Below are 21,373 nucleotides of genomic sequence, written 5' to 3'. Positions count from 1 at the left end.
CGAAATTTTGGTTTGATTTAGTCAAAAAGTTTTAAAATTTAGTTGTTTCTTGCTAATCAAGTCAAAATTTCAATTTAAAAATTCTACCATTTTCAAATCTTTTTCAAAAATCAAATCTTTTTCAATTTTTTTATATATTCTTTCGAAAATTTTTAAAATTAGTTTTCAAAATCTTTTTCTTATTTTTACTTCATATTTTTGAATTTATTACTAACATTTAATATTTTGATTCAAAAATTTCAAGTTGTTACTTGCCTATTAAGAAAGGTTCAATCTTTAAAATTTTAAAATCATATCTTTTTGTTTCTTGTTAGTCAAGTAATCAACTTTAATTTTCAAAATCAAATCTTTTTAAATTTCCTTTTCAAATCTTTTTCAAAATATCTTTCAATCATATCTTTTTCAATTTTAATTTCAAAATCTTTTGCTAACTTCTTATCTTTTCAAAATTGATTTTCAAATCTTTTTCAATTAACTACTTAACTTTTTGTTTGATTTTAAAAGTCTTCTGTTTCAATCATATCTTTTTCAAAACTACCTAACTACCTTTCTCTCTCCAATTTTCGAAAATTACTAACCTCTTTTTCAAAATTACTTTTCATTAACTAATTGTTTTAAATTTCATTTTAATTTTATTTTCCTTCTTAATTTCGAATTTTAACTAATATTTAAAATAAAAACAAAAATATTTTCTTTTTATTTTAATTTAAAATTCGAACCCTCTCTCCCTATCTGTGTTCAAATTCTTCATCTTCTCTTTTCTTCATTCTACTCTTCTATTCTTCTACTCACATAAAGGAATCTCTATACTGTGACATAGAGGATTCCTCTTCTTTTTTGGTCTCTTCTTTTTCATATGAACAGGAACAGGGACAAGAACATTCTTGTTGAAGCTGATCCTGAACCTGAAAGAACTCTGAAGAGGAAGCTAAGGGAAGCTAAAGCACAACTCTCTGGAGAAAATCTGATAGAAATTTTCGAAAAAGAAGGAGACATGGCCAAAAATAATAACAATACAAGAAAGATGCTTGGTGACTTTACTGCACCAAATTCCAACTTACATGGAAGAAGCATCTCAATTCCTGCCATTGGAGCAAACAATTTTTAGCTAAAGCCTCAATTAGTTTCTCTGATGCAACAGAATTGTATGTTTCTTGGACTTCCATCAGAAGATCCTTTTCAGTTTTTAACCGAATTCTTACAAATCTGTGATACTGTTAAGACCAATGGGCTTGATCCCGAGGTCTACAGGCTTATGCTTTTCCCGTTTGCTGTAAGAGACAGAGCTAGAATATGGTTGGACTCTCAACCTAAAGATAGCCTGAACTCTTGGGATAAGCTGGTCACGGCTTTCTTAGCCAAGCTCTTTCCTACTCAAAAGCTTAGCAAGCTTAGAGTGGATGTTCAAACCTTCAAACAGAAAGAAGGTGAATCCCTCTATGAAGCTTGGAAGAGATACAAGCAACTGACCAAAAAGTGTCCTTCTGACATGCTTTCAGAATGGACCATCCTGGATATATTCTATGATGGTTTGTCTGAATTATCAAAGATGTCATTGGACCATTCTGCAGGTGGATTCATTCACCTAAAGAAAACACCTGCAGAAGCTCAGGAACTCATTGACATGGTTGCAAATAACCAGTTCATGTACACTTCTGAAAGGATCCTGTGAGTAATGGGACGCCTCAGAGGAAGGGAGTTCTTGAAATTGACACTCTGAATGCCATATTAGCTCAGAATAAAATATTGACTCAGCAAGTCAATATGATTTCTCAAAGTCTGAATGGATTGCAAGCTGCATCCAACAGTACTAAAGAAGCATCTTCTGAGGAAGAAGCTTATGATCTTGAGAACCCTGCAATAGCAAAGGTGAATTACATGGGTGAAGCCTATGGAAACACCTATAATCTCTCATGGAGAAATCATCCAAATTTCTCACGGAAGGATCAATAAAAGCCTCAACAAGGCTTTAATAATGGTGGAAGAAACAGGTTTAGCAATAGCAGCCTTTTCCATCATCCACTCAGCAACAGACAGAGAATTCTGAGCAGAATCCATCTAGCTTAGCAGATATAGTCTCTGATCTATCTAAGGCCACTCTAAGTTTCATGAATGAAACAAGGTCCTCCATCAAAAATTTGGAGGCACAAGTGGGCCAGCTGAGTAAAAGGGTCACTGAAACTCCTCCTAGTACTCTCCCCAGTAATACAGAAGAAAATCCAAAGAGAGAGTGCAAGGCCATTGATTTGACCATCATGGCCGAACCTACAATGGAGGAGGAGGATGCGAATCCCAATGAGGAAGACCTCCTGGGACGTTCACTGACCAATAAGGAGTTTCCCTTTGAGGAACCAAAGGAATCTGAGGCTCATCTAGAGACCATAGAGATTCCATGGAACCTCCTTTTACCATTCATGAGCTCTGATGACTATTCTTCCTCTGAAGAGGATGAAGACATCATTGAAGAGTAGGTTGCTAAATATCTAGGAGCCATCATGAAGTTGAATGCCAGTTTATTTGGTAATGATACTTGGGAGGATGAACCCCCCTTGTTCACCAATGAACTAAGTGCATTGATAAGGTAGACATTGTCTCAGAAGAAACTGGATCCCAGAAAGTTCTTCATACCTTGTACCATAGGCACCATGACCTTTGAGAAGGCTCTGTGTGACCTTGGGTTAGGGATAAAACTTATACCACTCTCTGTAATAGAGAAACTGGAAATCTATGAGGTACAAGCTGCAAGAATCTCACTAGAGATGGCAGACAAATCAATGAAACAGGCTTATGGATTAGTAGAGGACTTGGTAGTAAAGGTTGAAGGCCTTTACATCCCTGCTGATTTCATAATCCTAGACACTGGGAAGGATGAGGATGAATCCATCATCCTTGGAAGACTCTTCCTAGCCACAGCAAAAGCTGTGATTGATGTGGATAGAGGAGAATTAGTCTTTCAACTGAATGAGGACAACCTTGTGTTTAAAACTTAAGGATCTCCTTCTGTAACCATGGAGAGGAAGCATGAAAAGCTTCTCTCACTGCAGAGTCAACCAAAGCCTCCACAGTCAAACTCTAAGTTTGGTGTTGGGAGGCCACAACCAAACTCTAAGTTTGGTGTTGAACCCCCACATCCAAACTCTAAGTTTGGTGTTGGGAGGTCCCAACCCTGCTCTGATTATCTGTGCAGCTCCATGAGAGCTCACTGTCAAGCTATTGACATTAAAGAAGCGCTTGTTGGGAGGCAACCTAATGTTATTTAATTATATCTATTTTATTTTTATTGTTATTTCATGTTTTATTAGGTTGATGATCATGTGAAGTCACATAAACTACTGAAAAATCAAAAACAGAATGAAAAACAGCATTGAAAATAGCACACCCTGGAGGAAGAGCATTCTGGCATTTAAACGCCAGAAACAAGCATCTGTCTGGCGTTTAACGCCAGAAACAAGCACCAAGCTGGCGTTTAACGCCAGAAACAAGCATCAACCTGGCATTAAACGCCGGAAATAGGCTACATTTGGGCGTTTAACGCCAAAAACAGGAAGCAGTTTGGCATTAAACGCCAGTATTGCATACAAAGGGCGTTTTGCACGCCTAATTGGAGCAGGGTTGCTAAGTCCTTGACCCCTCTGGATCTGTGGACCCCACAGGATCCCCACCTTTTCTTCTCTCCTCTTCACACCTTTTCATAACCCTCTTCCCCAAATACCCTTCACCAATCACCTCAACCACTCTTCCCCATACAACCCACCTACACCCACCCACTCAAATTCAAACCATCACTCCTTCCTTTTCACACATCATAACCACCTAAAACCCCCCATTGGCCGAACCACTCACACCTCTCCATCTCATCTATTTTCTTCTTCTTCTACTCCCTCTTTTCTTCTTTTGCTCGAGGATGAGCAAACCTTCTAAGTTTGGTGTGGTAAAAGCATTGCTTTTTTTTTTCCATAACCATTTATGACACCTAAGGCCAGAGAAACCTCTAGAAAGAGGAAAGGGAAGGCAAAAGCTTCCACCTCTGAGTCATGAGAGATGGAGAGATTCATCTCAAAAGCTCATCACTAAGAAAAGGATGGAGCAAACAAGAGATCATGGACCTCAACTAGAGCATGAGGAAATTCTTCACCATGAAATCCCTGAGATACCTCAAGGGATGCACTTCCCTCCACAAAACTATTGGGAATAAATCAACACCTCCCTAGGAGAATTAAGTTCCAACATGGAACAACTAAGGATGGAACACCAAGAGCACTCCATCATCCTCCATGAGATTAGAGAAGATCGAAGAGCTATGAGGGAGGAGCAACAAAGGCAATGAAGAGACATAGAGGAGCTCAAGAGCACCATTGGTTCTTCAAGAAGAGGAAAATGCCACCCTCACTAAGGTGGATCCGTTCCTTATTCTCCTTGTTCTTATTTTTCTGTTTTCGTCTACTATGCTTTATGTTTCATTTATGTTTGTGTCTTCACTATATGATCATTAGTATTTAAGTGTCTATGTCTTAAAGCTACGAATGTCCTATGAATCCATCACCTTTCTTAAATGAAAAATGCTTTAATTACAAAAGAACAAGAAGTACATGAATTTTGAATTCATCCTTGAAATTAGTTTAATTATTTTGATGTGGAGACAATACTTTTTATTTTCTGAATGAATGCTTGAACAGTCCATATGTCTTTTGATGTTATTGTTTATGAATGTTAAATATGTTGGCTCTTGAAAGAATGATGAAAAGGAAAAATGTCATTGATAATCTGAAAAATCATAAAATTGATTCTTGAAGCATGAAAAAGTAGTGAATACAAAAGCTTGCGGAAAAAAAAAAGAAAAGAAAAATGGCAAAAAAAAGAGAAAGAAAAAGAAAAAGCAAGCAGAAAAAGCCAAAAGCTCTTTAAATCAAAAGGCAAGAGCAAAAAGCCAATAGCCCTTAAAACCAAAAGGCAAGGGTAAAAAGGATCCAAGGCTTTGAGCATTAATGGATAGGAGGGCCTAAAGGAATAAAATCCTGGCCTAAGCGGCTAAACCAAACTGTCCCTAACCATGTGCTTGTGGCGTGAAGGTGTCAAGTGAAAACTTGAGACTGAGCGGTTAAAGTCGAGGTCCAAAGCAAAAGAAGAGTGTGCTTAAGAACCCTGGACACCTCTAATTGGGGACTCTAGCAAAGCTGAGTCACAATCTGAAAAGGTTCACCCAGTTATGTGTCTGTGGCATTTATGTATCCGGTGGTAATACTGGAAAACAAAGTGCTTAGGGCCACGGCAAAGACTCATAAAGTAGCTATGTTCAAGAATCAACATACTGACCTAGGAGAATCAATAACACTATCTGAATTCTGAGTTCCTATAGATGCCAATCATTCTAAACTTCAAAGGATAAAGTGAGATGCCAAAACTGTTCAGAGGCAAAAAGCTACTAGTCCCGCTCATCTGATTGGAGCTAAGTTTCATTGATATTTTGGGATTTATAGTATATTCTCTTCTTTTTATCCTATTTGATTTTCAGTTGCTTGGGGACAAGCAACAATTTAAGTTTGGTGTTGTGATGAGCGGATACGCTTTTTGGTATTATTTTTACATAGTTTTTAGTATGATTTAGTTAGTTTTTAATATAATTTTATTAGTTTTTAAATAAAAATCACATTTCTGGACTTTACTATGAGTTTGTGTCTTTTTCTGTGATTTCAGGTATTTTCTGGCTGAAATTGAGGGACTTGAGCAAAAATCTGATTCAGAGGCTAAAGAAGGACTGCAGATGCTGTTGGATTCTGACTCCCTGCACTCAAAGTGGATTTTCTAGAGCTACATGGTTCCAAATGGAGCGTTCTCAATAGTGTTGGAAAGTAGACATCCAGGGCTTTCCCGAAATATATAATAGTCCATACTTTGTCCGAGTTTAGATGACGCAAACTGGCGTTCAACGCCAGCTTTCTGCCCTATTCTGGAGTTAAACGCCAGAAACAGGTTGCAAAGCAGAGTTAAACGCCAGAAACAGGTTACAAACTGGCGTTTAACTCCAAGGAAGACCTCTACACGTGAAAGCTTCAATACTCAGCCCAAACACACACCAAGTGGGCCCGGAAGTGGATTTCTGCATCATTTACTCATTTCTGTAAACCCTAGTAACTAGTTTAGTATAAATAGGACTTTTTACTATTGTATTTACATCTCTGGACGTTTACTTCTTAGATCATGGAGGCTGGCCATTCGGCCATGCCTGGACCTTATCACTTATGTATTTTCAACGGTAGAGTTTCTACACACCATAGATTAAGGTGTGGAGCTCTGCTGTTCTTCATGAATTAATGCAAAGTACTATTGTTTTTTTATTCAATTCAAGCTTATTCTTATTTTAAGATATTCATTTGCACCCAAGAACATGATGAATGTGATGATTATGTGATGCTCATCACCATTCTCATTTATGAACGCGTGCCTGACAGCCACTTCCGTTCTATATGAAGACAAGCTAGAATGGGTATCTCTTAGATATCTAATACAGGGGACCGAGTCCGTGAGATCAGAATCTTCGTGGTATAGGCTAGAATTATTGGCGGCCATTCTTGAGATCCGGAAAGTCTAAACCTTGTCTGTGGTATTCCGAGTAGGATCTGGGAAGGGATGGCTGTGACGAGCTTCAAACTCACGAGTTCTGGGCGTAGTGACAGACGCAAAAGGATTACTGAATCCTATTCCAGCAGGATCAAGAATCGACAGATGATTAACCGTGCGGTGACAGCGCATTTTGGATCATTTTCACTGAGAGGATGGGATGTAGCCATTGACAACGGTGATGCCCAACATACAGCTTGCCATGGAAAGGAGTATGAAGGATTGGATGAAAGCAATAGGAAAACAGAGGTTCAGAAGGAATAAAAGCATCTCCATACGCTTATCTGAAATTCTCACCAAGGAATTACATAAGTATTTCTATCTTATTTTATATTTTAATTATATTTTAATTATCAAATCTCCATAACCAATTGAATCTGCCTGACTGAGATTTACAAGGTGACCATAGCTTGCTTCAAGCCGACAATCTTCATGGGATCGACCCTTACTCAGGTAAGGTTTATTACTTGGACGACCCAGTGCACTTGCTGGTTAGTTGTGCGAGGTTGTGACAAAGAACTAAGATTATGAACCTGCGTATAAAGTTTTCAGCGCCATTACCAAGGAATGAACGATCACGATTTTGTGCACCAACGACCCGGAGTTTAAATACTTCGGTTAATTCTTATTTGGGGTTTGTACTTGTGACAATCAGATTTTTGCATGTGAGGATTCTTTGTTGGTGTAAAACTACACTTGCAACGAGAATTCATTCAATTGAGCAAATTCTATATCAACAAAAGTTCTCACATCATCCTATCCTAGTTATCCTCCTCAATTGTGAGCACAAATTGTCCATTGCTACCACTTAGTTAACCTCTAACCATGGAGGAAAGTCAAGTGGATGAATTAACTTGATTCCACAAGTCCTAGCCAACTTCCAAGGGAAAGACTAGCTTTAGTGGTATCCAAATCAATTAGCTACTTCTAATCATTAATCAACAAAGGAATTAGATAACTCAACAATCACTAATTACTCCACTGATAAAACACTATTTCATGGTTTATCTTGTGCTCAATTGAGTGCTTTTTATAAACTCTTTACCCACTTATTCATACTATTTGCATGGTTTTACATTTGCCTTCCTAATTATGTGCTTTGATTGAAAACATGCTTCTTTGGCCTTAAGTTCCCTATGTTTAATCCTCTCTTATTACCATTAGATACCTTGATATGTGTGTTAAGTGATTTCAGAGATTACAGGGCAGGAATGGCTCAGAGGATGGAAAGGAAGCATGCAAAAGTGGAAGGAATACAAGAAGTTGGAGAAATTACTAAGCTGTTCAGCCTGACCTCTTCTCACTCAAACGACTATAACTTTAGCTACAGAGATCCAAACGACGCGATTAAAGTTGCGTTGGAAAGCTAACATCCGGGGCTTCGATTTGATATATAATATGCCATAGTTGCTTTGACGCTAGGTAACGCGAACGCGTGCTCCACGCGGACGCATCGCAGTGACGAAAATCAGCGTGGCAGATTTCTTCTCTAGCGATTTCTGGGCTGTTTTCGACCCAGTTTTTGGCCCAGAAAACACAGATTAGAGGCTATAAAGTGGGCAAATCCATTCATTCATAAGAAGAAGCTCAAAATACACAATTTTAGTTTTAGATGTAGTTTTTAGAGAGAGAGGTTCTCTCCTCTCTCTTAGGATTTAGTTTTAGGATTTAGGATTATTTCTTCTTCATTACAGGTTCAATGTTCCTTTAATTTATTTTTCTACTTTTATTTTATTACTTTAATTGATATTTATCTTTTCAATTTGACTTATGCTACATTCATGTTATGATTTTCTTAATTAATATTATTTGAGGTATTTCAGATTTAAGATTGCTTTGCTTTATTTATATTGATGCTTTTGATTTAATTTAGATATTTTCTCCCTTTTGGCTTGGGTTAAGTAATTGGTAACACTTGAGCTGTCAAATAAAGCAGTGGTTGAAATTGGGAGTTGCTCCAATAACTCTAGTCTTTCCATAGGAATTTACTAAGACCTGAGGATTAAGCTAATTAATCCACTTGATTTACCTTCATAGTTAGAGGTTAACAAAGTGGGATTAAAATCCAATTCTCATCACAATTGATAAGGATATGACTTCCAATTCTAATACCTTGCCAAGAGTTTATTTTATTATTACTATTTTATTTTTCTTATCATTTAACATACTGGTCCCTTACTTTCAAAACCCCCAATTTACAAGACACATAACCAATAATAAGAACATACCTCCCTGCAGTTTCTTGAGAAGACGACCCGAGGTTTAAATACTCGGTTATCAATTTTAAAGGGGTTTGTTACTTGTGACAATCAAAACGTTTGTAAGAAAGGTTGATTGCTTGGTTTAGTAACTATACTTGCAACGAGAGTTTACTATAACTTCTAAACCATCAATCTTCAGTTCTTCAAAATGGCGCCGTTGCCGGAGAATTGCAAATGTGTGCCTTATTATTGGTTATTGTAAATATTTGCTTTTTACTTGTTTATTTATTTTTATTTTTATTTTTATTTTTGCTTTTTCATAAATTAAGAGGTTATTGGTTTTTATTTAGTTATTAAAAGTTTTTCAAATATTTGTTCTTCGTGTTCATCTTGACCTTCAAGTTGTTCTTAGTTGTTTTCTTCGTTTTGATCTAAAAATTTTAAGTTTGGTGTCATTTTATTGTTTTTCTCTTTCCTCATTTAATTCAAAAATATCTTTTCTCTTTATTTTTATTGAATTTTTGAATTTTCCAAAAAAAAAATTCAGATTTTGATTTTAAAATTTTTATCTTATCTTATCTTAGTTTTAAATTTCAAAATTCAAATATTTTTCAAAAATCATATCTTTTTCAAAATCTTATCTTATCTTATTTCAAAAATCAAATTTCAAAATTTTAAAATTCAAAAATCAAAATTCAAAATTTAAAAATTCAAATTTCAAATTTTAAAATTTTAAATTTCAAAATTCGAATTTCAAAATTTAAAATCTCAAAATTCAAAATTTATTTTTTCAAATTCAAAAATTTTAATTTCAATAACCTTTTATTTTAAATTTGTTTTTATTTTCGTTGTTAATTTTTATTAGCTACCATGAATTCTCACCCCTCTCGCTTTGAGTTTGGTTCTAAATCTGTTGAAAGGAGTGGAAGCTATAACAGGATTATGCATCAAGGTCTAAGCAATCAAAGATGGATGGAGCCAAGAGAATCTGATCAACCTTTTAGGCAACAACACCCTCCAAGATATCATGGGCAAGGACCACTATACAATGCATACCAAGCGGATAGATATGGTGGACCCCCTTGTAATTACCAACAAGCCCCACCCTGTGCTTATGAACCACCTCCCCAACATACTTTTGAACCACCAAACTCACAAGCCCCTTTACACCATTTACCTCCATATGACCCTAACCCACATCCACCATACCAACCACCCTATGAACCGAATGAGCCATACATAGATCCACCCCCAACCTCCATTGGATAACAATACAATCATCTCTAACATCATTAGTCTCACCTCTACACTCCAAAATCTTATATCCTGCATGAACCAACCCTCTACCTCCAAAATTCAACCTTCAAGCTCTAGTGCACTTCCTTTTCAACCACATAATGATCTTTTCATCCCATCACCACCCTCCATGGAAGAGCACCCACATCCATCAATCCAAGAGCAAGATGATCCCAATTATGCTATTGATATGGAACAGAAAAGAATGAATCATCTTCGTGAATCCATACTTTATAAAGAGCTAGAGGAGGCCCTACGGGTAAATGTAGGAGAGACCCTTAAAGATGAAAGAGTAGTTGAAAGGAGTTGTCATGGAAAGAAAATCATCGAGGATGAGTACGATTTTATACTTAAACAACTGGACAAAGCAGCAATTATTAAAAAGGAAGAAGTGGTTGTAGACTTGAGAGATGTTGAACCTCCATGGGAAAGTCATGACATAGAGCCTCCTTCCAAGACGGTTGCATTTGATGTTGAGGAGGGAGTACAACCTCCAAGGCATATCATGGTTAAGGACTTGGAAGAGGTTGATCAAGAGATGGAGATTCAAGAAGAAGAAGCACAACCTTCCATGCCCTTGGTAAGTAATGAAGAAGAGATTGAATTGGAAGAAAGCTACCAAGAGGAAGAGGTTAAAATTGAAGAAGCTTGCAAAGAGGTGGAAGTTGTCAAAGAGCACAAGGGAGTGGAGCTTGAAATCACCTTGCCGAAGTTATTGGAGACCCCTCCCCTAAGTTGCCATCATCCTTCACAACATTCAAGTGGGTAAAATTCATATCCCTTAGCTTTCTAATTCCACTTGAATATGGGCTACTGGAGACGGATGGTCAACTTAGAGCTCTTTGTGGCATAAAGAGTAAGAGGAAGATGGTCAGTGGTAAGAATTGTCCTGCAAGGTTCATTATGGTTGGAAGCTTTAAGTTTAAACGCAAAGGTTGGTGTAAAGCTCAACTGAATGGGTCTAGGAAGTTGTTTGGCCACTTTAGTGAAAATTCAAATTGCTTGCGACCCGGATGGAATCATAATGATCAACAAGAAGACGGGTGCAAAAGCAATATTTGGGACCCCAGAATTCAGTCTAGAAATCAACACTCTTGGGGCCTTGTCACTTGCTTTAACCTAATTGAAGGCTTTCTGCACCTAGTTTGGGATCCCGGAGGCAATTGGAATCACAAACATTGGTGGAGATTCCTGGATGAGTTCAAGCACAAGCCACCATAACAGGGAGCTCACCAAATGTCCAACTTAATGACTTTAACTAAAAGTGCTAGGTGGGAGACAACCCACCATGGTATGATCGTTTCTGTTTCAGTTTTATTTTGTTTTGTCTGTTTTTATATTATATTATTTTCATTGAACCTGAATAATATTCATAGCATTTGCATCAGCACTGCATACTGCATTAATAAAAAAAAATGCACGCGACGCAGCAGCGTCACTGACGCGTCCGCGTCACAAGTGCATTAGGAGAAAAGAAAAGTGAACAGAGAGTCACGCGAGAGCGTGGCTGGAGGTGTGCCTTTGGCACAAATTGATCCACGCGACTGCATCACCGACGCAGCCGCGTCATTTGAAAAATAGCCTCCCCACGCGTCCGCGTCACCCACGCGAACGCGTGTCCTTGTAAAATCGACGTAAAGGGGTGTATGGCAGAATGTTGGGCTGGAACGTGGCTGGACTCGTGCTAGAAGCACAAGCCCTCCCATGCGAACGCGTGCCCCACGCGTTTGTGTCATTTTTAAAAGAATGGCCATCCACGCGATCGCGTCAACCACGCGACCGCGTCACCCAGATTTTTTGCAAAAATGCATTTCAAACCGAGAATTGTGCGAATGCGAGGCTGCACTCGCGCCACTAGCACAAATCGAGTCACGCGATCGCGTGACCCACGCGTCCGCGTCACCTAAACTTATCACGCACCACGCGACCGTGTCACCCACGCGTTTGCGTCGCCTGCACCGCACAACTTATCCAAATCAGCGCCAATTATCTTCTCTTTTCTTTTCTAATCCTAATTTCTTCTATCTTTTCTTCTTTCTTACTTACTTTATTTCTTTCACTTCTCATTCCTTTTCACCTTCATTCTATTTTTACTTAATTTATTTGCATATTTCATTCATTGCATTTTAATTTAGTGCATATTTTTTCTTTTCTTTTCTAAATTCATTATTTTTCCTTTGGTGTTGATTTTCTTATTTAACTGTTGCATCTTCTCTTGAATTATTTTAGGTGCTTAGTGACTTGTTTTATTCTGGTTAGGTAATATTATTTATATCAATGCCAATCTTTTATACCTGTATTACTTTTACATTGACATGAATTTATATTATCCCTCCTTACCCACACTCTCTTCCCTATTTTTGCAAATTTTTGCACTCTTGATTTGCCATGTACTTCTACTATTTTCTCATTTGCATGTTGTAGCTACCATGTAATTGAGACCCTCGTTATCTGGCATTAACCCAACTATATTTTATTTTATCTTTATTTCTGGGTTACTGTTCTTCTTTTTCTCTTCTTTCAGGCTGGCCACCGAAGACGGAAAAAGGGAGAAACTTCTATAAGGGGAGACAAACAAGTCCATCTGCACAATCCTTGAAGAAAGGCATCAGTTGGAGCAGCCCGTCCACTTATACATCTTAGCATGCACCGAGGACGGTGCAACCTTTAAGTGTGGGGAGGTCGATACCAATCTCCGTGGGTTAGTACCTTTATGTCTCAACACCAATGCTTAAAATTTTCTTTGTTAAATTAGTTGTTGCATTTGCATGTTTAATTGCATGTTTGTTTGATTTTATGCATTTAGTTACTACTTGGTTAAAGTAATAAATTTCTTTTTAGGACTCTATTTTTGAAAAATTTTACTAATTTAAATTGAAAAATTTTTATGTTAAAACTTGTTTGAAGTTGTATTTGGAACATGGTTTTTGAGCCAAAGAACACACAACCTGTGAGACTTTGAGCTTATTTATATGGTTACATCATTTAACCATAATATTTTATTCTTGTGTGTTTTCTTCTCTATAACTGCAATCTATATTTTGTTCCAGTCTGTATGTCCATTATTTGGTATATTTACATGCTTGCATATGATTGAGGCCATTATTTGATTATTACCTCACTTATCCCAAATAAGCCTAACCTTTCAATTACCTTTGTTAGCCACTTTGAGCCTTTAAATCTCATCTGCTCTGTATTTTACCACATTACTAGCCTTAAGCGGAAAAATAATTTTATACCCCAATTGAATCTCATCGTGTGCACAGAAGTGTGCGGGCGCTGCGAGCAGAAGATGTATAAGGGTCTGGGTGTACGCACAGAGGCATGTGCGGACGCACAGAAGGAAAAAGAGGGGGTGTTCCCATGCATAAGAGGTGCGTGCGCTGCGAGTAGAGAGGGTTCCAGAGGTTGTACGTGCGCACGATGGTGTGCGCCCGCACAGGAAAGGTTTTTTTTTTTGGGAAGGATCATGTGTGCGTGCGCACACAGGTCCGTGCGCGCGCACAACAGCGTAAGGAGCAGGAGTTCACATGCACACGCTGTGCCAACGCTCCCACAAGAGTGGTTGCAAGTTGGCGTGCGGACGCACACGTCTGTGCGGCCGCACAAGAAGCTCGAAAAAGGGTATGTGTGCGTACGCACAGGTATGTGCGCGCGCACAGGTCGCAGAAAACAGGGGAATACGCACGCACAAGGTGTGCTGGAGCTGCGAACAGGGGGCAAAATCTTGCGTGTGCGTGAGCACAAAAAACAGAAAATAGCTGTTTTGTGCGCACGCACAAGTACGTGCGTACGCATATATGCCCTATTTTGCAAAAACTTTTCTTCAAAATTCTAAGGTACCAAGCCATAGTTCAATCAAAACTCAACACCAAAACATGCAAGAACCCATAAATTTATGATCCAAACCAAAATTAACAAAACTAACTCAAAATTAAACTAATTATAAGCTAACTAAGCATGATAAAAAGCAAATAAGTCAAGATATATAGAAAAAAGAGAAGGGTAGGAACAATATTACCAAGCACTTTTATTTAATGTCTTCAAGTTAGACAATTGGGAGAGCCCTTGCTATGATGGCTTGTGCATGATTTTTGCCAATGATAAACCACTATTTTATGGTTTATCTTATGCTCAATTGAGTAGATTTTATCAATCTTTCATACACTTATTCATACAAAATGCATGGTTTTACAATTTTCTTCTGGATTTTGTGCTATGATTGAAAACATGCTTCTTTGGCCTTAAATTTGCTATATTTAATCCTCTCTTATTACCATTTGATCCCTTGATATGTGTGTTAAGTGATTTCAGGGATTATAGGACAGGAATGGCTTAGAGGATGGAAAGCAAGCATGCAAAAGTGGAAGGAATACAAGAAACTGAAGGAACTGCTAATGCTGTCCAGCCTGACCTTCTGATACTAAATCAACCATAACTTGAGCTACAAAGGTCCAAATGATACGGTTTTAGCTGCGTTGGAAAGCTAACATCCGGTGCTTCGCAACAATATATAATTTTCTATACCTTTCTTGAAGATAGGTGACGCAAACACGTGGAAAATGCGGACGCGTGACCTGGAAAAAATGCAATCCGCGCGAACGCGTGGACGACGCTTCCGCGTGACTTTGCAGCGACCTGTACATACCAGAAATCATTGGGGGCGATTTCTGGGCTATTTTTGACCCAGTTTTTGGCCCAAAAAACACAGATTAGAGGCTATAAAGTGGGAAAATCCATCCATTCATAGAAAATAGATCACAACATTCATTATTCATAATATTAGGTTTTAGATGTAGTTTTAGAGAGAGAGAGGTTCTCTCCTCTCTTTTAGGATTTAGGATTAGGATTTCTCTTCTTTTAGGATTGCTTCTACAATCACAGGTTCAAAGTTCCTTTAATTTATTTTCTACGTTTATTTATTCCAATGCTTTTACTTGTTAATGTTCCAATTTAGCTTATGAACCTTTTCATGTCAAGATTTAAATATTCTATTTAATATAATTTGAGGTATTTCAGACTTATGATTGTTTTATTCTATTTATGATGCTTTCAATTTAATTTAGATTTATTTTCTCCTTTTGGCTTTGGTTAAGTAATTGGTAACACTTGAGTTATCAAACTCAGCGGTTGATTGAGATTTGGGAATTGCTGATTAATTTGGATCACTCTAAAGCTAGTCTTTCCACGGGAGTTGACTAGGACTTGAGGATCAAATTAATTAGTCCACTTGATTTTCCTTTATTTAGTAAGGGTTAACTAAGTGGGAGCAATAACAATTCTCATCACACCTGATAAGGATAACTAGGATGGGATTTCCAGTTCTCATACATTGCCAAGAGATTTTCTAATTATTAATTTATCTTTCCTTGCCATTAAAATTACTTGTTCACTATTCAAAAACCCAAAAACATACCCTTTCCATAACCAATAATAAATCATACTTCCCTGCAATTCCTTGAGAAGACGACCCGAGGTTTAAATACTTCGGTTATAAATTTTATTGGGTTTTGTTACTTGTGACAACCAAACTTTTGTACGAAAGGATTCTCTGTTGGTTTAGAAACTATACTTACAATGCAATTATAATTTTATAAAATTTCTTTGCTAACAGAAAATCCAATCGTCAAAATGGCGCCGTTGCTGGGAAATTGCAAACGTGTGCCTTATTATTGGTTATTGTAAATATTTACTTTTAAATTGATTTTTTTCGAAAAATAAATAAATAAATAAATGAAATAAAAATTCAGATTTTTATTTTAAAATTATTTTTTCTTACCTTATCTTAGTTTTAAATTTCAAAATTCAAATCTTTTTCAAAAATCATATCTTTTTCAAAATCTTATCTTATCTTATTTCAAATTCAAATTTCAAATTCCAATTAAATTCCAAAATTCAAAATTCAAAAATCAAAATTTAAATTTAAAATTTTAAAAATAAAACCTTTTCAAAATTTAAATCTTTTTCAAATCTTTATCTTATATTGTTGACTTTTTCAAAATTCAAATTTCAAAATTTAAAATTCAAAATTTAATTTTCAAATTCAAAAATTTAAATTTCAAAACCTTTTAATTTAAAAACTTATCTTCTCTCACCTAACTTATCTTATATTTTTTAATCTTAAAATCAAATCTTTTTCAAACCTTTTCTCTTATTTATTTTATTTTATTTTATTTTCCTTTGCTTGTTTTTTATTTTTTGTTTTTAATTTTTATTAGTTACTATGAGTTCTCACTCCCGTCGCTTTGAGTTTGGTTCTAATGCTGTTGAAAAGAATGGAAGCTATAATAGGAACATGCATCAAGGTCGAAACATTCACAGATGGAAGGAGCCACAAGGATCTGATCAACCCTTTCGGCAACAACACCTTCCAATATACCATGGACAACGACCATTCTACAATGCATGCCAAGACAATAGTTACGGTGGACCTTCTCGTGACAACCAACCCCCACCAGTATACTATGGTCAAGAGCCATTCCGAGGTCCGTACCAAGGTGATAGATATGGTAGACCCCCTTGTAGTTACCAACAAGCCCCATCATACGCCTACAAGCCACCTCATCAACATAGCTATAAACCACCACACTCACAAGCCACCTACCAACACTCACCTCCATATGACCCTAACCCATATTCACCCCAGTTCCAATCTAATTACTCCCAAGAAACACCACTTTCCTATGCACCAAGTATATCTATCGACCCAAGAATCACGGAAGCGTCTCAAGGAAACAGCAGATCGATTTCATGCAACCCTTCACCAACTGGAGCAAGTAATCAATCGATTACCTTCCTGATGTTCGAAAACTCAAGGAACCTCCATGGCTTCATGTGGGCAATCTAATGAAGAACGTAGCATGAAGGAGATACTAGAAACTCCAATGGATGATAAGGAGCATGACTTTGTACTGGAACAAGTGGAGGAAGCTGAAATTATCGAAGAAGAAGAATTGGTTGAAGACTTAGGAGATGCGGAACGTCCATGGGAAAGCCCAGTCATAGAGCCCCCTTCTAAGGAGTTTGAATTTGATGTTGAGGAGGGTGTACAACCTCCAAGGCATATCATGGTTGAAGATTTTGAAGGGGATGATCAAGAGATGGATTCAATCATTGATGAATTCCAATCTACAATTAAATCTTCTCCCATTGGATTTGACATGGAGATTAAAGAAGAAGAAGCACAGCCTCCCATGTGCTTGGTGAACAATGAAGCAGAGATCGAATTGGAAGAAAGTTACCAAGAGAAAGAGGTTAATATTGAAGAAGCTTGCAAAGTGGTGGAAATTGTCAAAGAAGAGCTCAAGGGAATGGAGCTGAAAATCACCTTGCCAAAGTTGTTGGAGACCTCTCCCCAAAAGCCATCACCATCCATCCCTTCATTCAAGTGGGTAAATCTCTCATCTCTAAGCTTAATTAGTTCACTTGAATATTCTTTGCTTGAGACGGATGGGCAACTTAGAGCTCTTTGTGACTATAAGAGTAAGAGGGAGATTGTTAGTGGTTGGCAACACAATCCTAGGTTCATTGTGGTAGGAAGCTCATGGCTGAGTTATCAAGGTTGGAATAATACTAAATTGAATGGGTCTAGGAAGCTGTTTGGATACCTCAATGAGAATTCGAATTGTTCACCACCCAAGTAGAAAAATGATGATCAACAAGAAGATGGGTGCAAAAGCAAGGTTTGGGACCCCGGAATTCATTCTGGCAATCAACACTCTTGGGGCCTTGTCACTTGCTTTGACTTGCTTCAAGGCTTTATACACCTAGTTTGGGATCCCGGAGGCCATTGGAATCACAAACATTGGTGGAAATTCCTGGATGAGTTCAAGCACAAGCCTCCATGACAAGAAACTCACCAAATGTCCAACTAAAGGACTTTAACTAAGTGCTAGGTGGGAGACAACCCACCATGGTATAATCGTTCCTTTTTTCATTCTTAATCTTATTTTATTTTATTTTTACTAGTGTTCATTCATAATTTCTGCATATTCACCTGCATTCTGCATTTGCATCTGCATATTGCATATAAAAAAAATCACACGTGACGCGTCAGCGTCGCTGACGCGTCCGCCTCAATAGTGTTTTCAAAACAAGGAGAAAAGAAGCAGAGAGTCACGCGAAAGCGTGGCTGGAGGCGTGCCTCAGGCACAAATGTGCCACGCGACCTCGTGCCCCATGCGGCCGTGTCATTTTGGAAAATAGCCTCCCACGCGTCCACGTCACCCATGTGAATGTGTGCCCCTAAAAATCGACGTAAAAGAGGTGTATGGCAGAAAGTTATGATGGAGTTGGGCTTGAATAATGCTAGAAGCACAAGCCCTATCACGCGTCCGCGTCACCCACGCAAACGCGTCACCCTGAATTTTGGCAAAATGCATTTAAAACAGAGAGTTGTGCGTACGCGTGGCTGCACTCGCGCCAATCGCACAAACCAAGCCACGCGATCGCGTGACCCATGCGTCCGCGTCACTTGCAAATAGTGCCAATCACGCAACCGCGTGCCCCACGCGTCCGCGTCACCTGCGCCGCACAGCTTATCCAGATCAGCGCCAATTATCTTATCTTTTCTTCCCTAATCCTAATTTTCCCTCCCCCTTCTTATTTCTTTCTTCTTCCTCCTCATTATTCTTTCCTCATTACATTTGCATTCTTTCATCCATTGCATTTTAATTTTGTGCATATTTTTATTTTCTTTTCTAAATTTATTATTTTACCATTGGTGTTAAATTTTCTTATTCAAATGTTACATCTTTTTTTGAATTATTTTGGTGCTTCGTGACTTGCTTTACACTATTGGGTAATATTCTATACTGTCTTTCATTACGTACTCTTCCCCTTTGTTGCAAATTTTTTGCAACATTGATATACCATTTGCTTCCACTGTTTTCTCAATTGCATGTTGTAGCTACCATGTAATTGTGATCCTCATTATTTGGCATTAACGCAGCCATATTTTATTTGTTTTTTATCTTTCTTTCTGGGTTACTTTTCTTCTTTTCCTCTACTTTTAGGCTGGCCACCGAGAAAGGAAAAGGGAAAGCTTCTAAATAGGGAGACAATCAAGTCCATCATCACAATCTTTAGAGAAAAGCATTAGTTGAAGCAACCCTTCCACTTGCACATCTTAGCATGCACCGAGGACGGTGCAATCTTTAAGTGTGGGTAGGTCGATACCGATCTCCATGGGTTAGTTATTTTCTTCTCAACACCAATGTCTTATTTTCTTTATTAGTTCATTGTTGCATCTGCATATTTGATTACATGTTTTCTTGATTTTATGCATTCAGTTACTACTTGGTTGAAGTAATATTTTCTTGTTCAAAATTTTTTTATAGTATTTCACTAATTTAAATTGAAAAATTTTTTCTGTTAAAACTTGTTTGAAGTTGTATTTGGAACATAGTTTAAAAAGCTAAGAACACACAACCTGTGAGATTTGAGCTTATTTATATGGTTACATTATTTAACCATAAAATTTTATTATTGTGTATTTTCCACCAATGCTAGAATGTCCAATGTCCTCCTGGATACCAATCCTAACCATCAACAAAGACAACCAACAAGCAAGCTATTTACATATTAACATATTTACAATAGCCAAAAATATACACCATTGCAACTCCCCGGCAACGGCACCAAATTTGACAAGAGAATTATTGTATGGTTCGGAATCAATCAAAACTAGAATGAATTCGTTGGTAGCATAGTCCAAACCAACAATGAATTCTCATAATCAAATGTTATCACAATACAAAACAAATTATAACCGAGAGTATTTAGCTCCCGGGTCATATTCCCTAGGAGTTGCAATTAAGTGTACAATTATTGGCTATAAGAGGGAGCATGAGATCATGGGGATTGGGAATGAAAGCAAGAGAGCAAGAAATGTGAATAGCAAGAAAGTAAATGGAAAGCAAGAAAGGCAAGAAATGTAAATAGCAAGGAAATGAAACAAGCAAGCATGGAATTAAAGGAAAGAAATTAAAGGACTCTTGGTAAGAATTGGGGAGTTTAGGATTCCTATCCTAGTTATGGACTACAAGCATGGCAATTGTGTGGAATCAATCCAAATCAATCAATCCTCCTTGAGAATTGGTCAAAAAGGAATAATTGATTTCAATCCATAAGTCCTAGTCAACTTACTAATTACTCAGTGAAAGACTAGCGTCAATGGAAACTAAACCAATTAACTATTCTCACACAATGCGGAATGGACATCCACAACTCAATTCCACCCAAACATCCAATTTCTCAACCAAGAGTGTGGAAACTAAACATGCAAGAAATTAAACATCAAAGTAATAAAAGTCAAAGCAAAGAAACTTAAAATGCAAGAAAATCTCTTGCCAAGTAATTAAAGGCTAAGGTTACCTATCCTAACCATTGACCACAAACACATGATGATTATGAAGAGTTCATCCTACTTAGTCAACCTTACATCGAAGATAAGTCAAATAGGCATAGTTGAGTTCAATCCCTAAGTCCTATGTCAACACTAAGGGGTCACATAGAGTCAAGGGAAATCAAATCAACTAACTCACTCTAATATATCAAACAAGAATGGACATCAATGACTCAAGGATCACCAAAGTCATCAAATTCAAGCCAAGAGTTGAGAAAAAACTAAAGGAAAACTAAGCTAAGCATTTTATCAAACACTTGGTGTGCATGAAAATAAAATAATATTAAAATGTAATAAAATAAATTCTAAAATACCAAAAGCAAGAAAATAGCAATAACAAGTAAAGAAGGCAATAAATGACATAGAAACATAAATTTGCATTAAATGTAAATTAAAATAACAAGAGTGTCATAAAACATAAAAATGGCAAAATAAAAGAAATAACAAGAGAAATGAAGAAGAAAAAAGAAAAAATAACAATAAATGACAAGAAAAAGTAAATTGAAATAAGAATTAAAAGTAGAAATTACAAGAAATTAAACTAATAAACCCTAATTCTAGAGAGAGGGAGGAGCTTTTCTCTCTACGGAACAACCTACATAATGCTAATTTAACCCTAATTTATCCCCCCTCCTTCACATGGAGTAAGTCCTTCCTTAATATAGCATCCAATCAGCTTCAGAAAGTCCCAAAATTGCCGATTATCTTCTTGTGCGTACGCACAGGTGGTCGTGCGTATGCACACATAGTTTTGTGGCTTTTGTGCGTACGCACAGGGGGTTGTGCGCACGCACACTCCAATGTGTGCTTCTTGATAAACCCCGATTTTGTGATTTATCTTATGCTTATTTTG

The 21,373-nt window shown here is 37.3% G+C and overlaps 1 non-coding gene across 1 annotated transcript; it reads right to left on the bottom strand.

Moving 5' to 3' along the window:
- Positions 1 to 1,387: 1,387 nt before the first annotated feature.
- Positions 1,388 to 1,495, bottom strand: LOC112781156 (small nucleolar RNA R71). The gene has a single exon (XR_003191950.1). It is a non-coding gene; the product is annotated as a small nucleolar RNA R71 (small nucleolar RNA).
- Between the last annotated feature and the right edge of the window lie 19,878 nt (positions 1,496 to 21,373).

Source organism: Arachis hypogaea, chromosome 19, assembly GCF_003086295.3.
Source record: "Arachis hypogaea cultivar Tifrunner chromosome 19, arahy.Tifrunner.gnm2.J5K5, whole genome shotgun sequence".
Classification (NCBI taxonomy): domain Eukaryota; kingdom Viridiplantae; phylum Streptophyta; class Magnoliopsida; order Fabales; family Fabaceae; genus Arachis; species Arachis hypogaea.
This window is presented reverse-complemented; position numbering and strand designations above follow the sequence as displayed.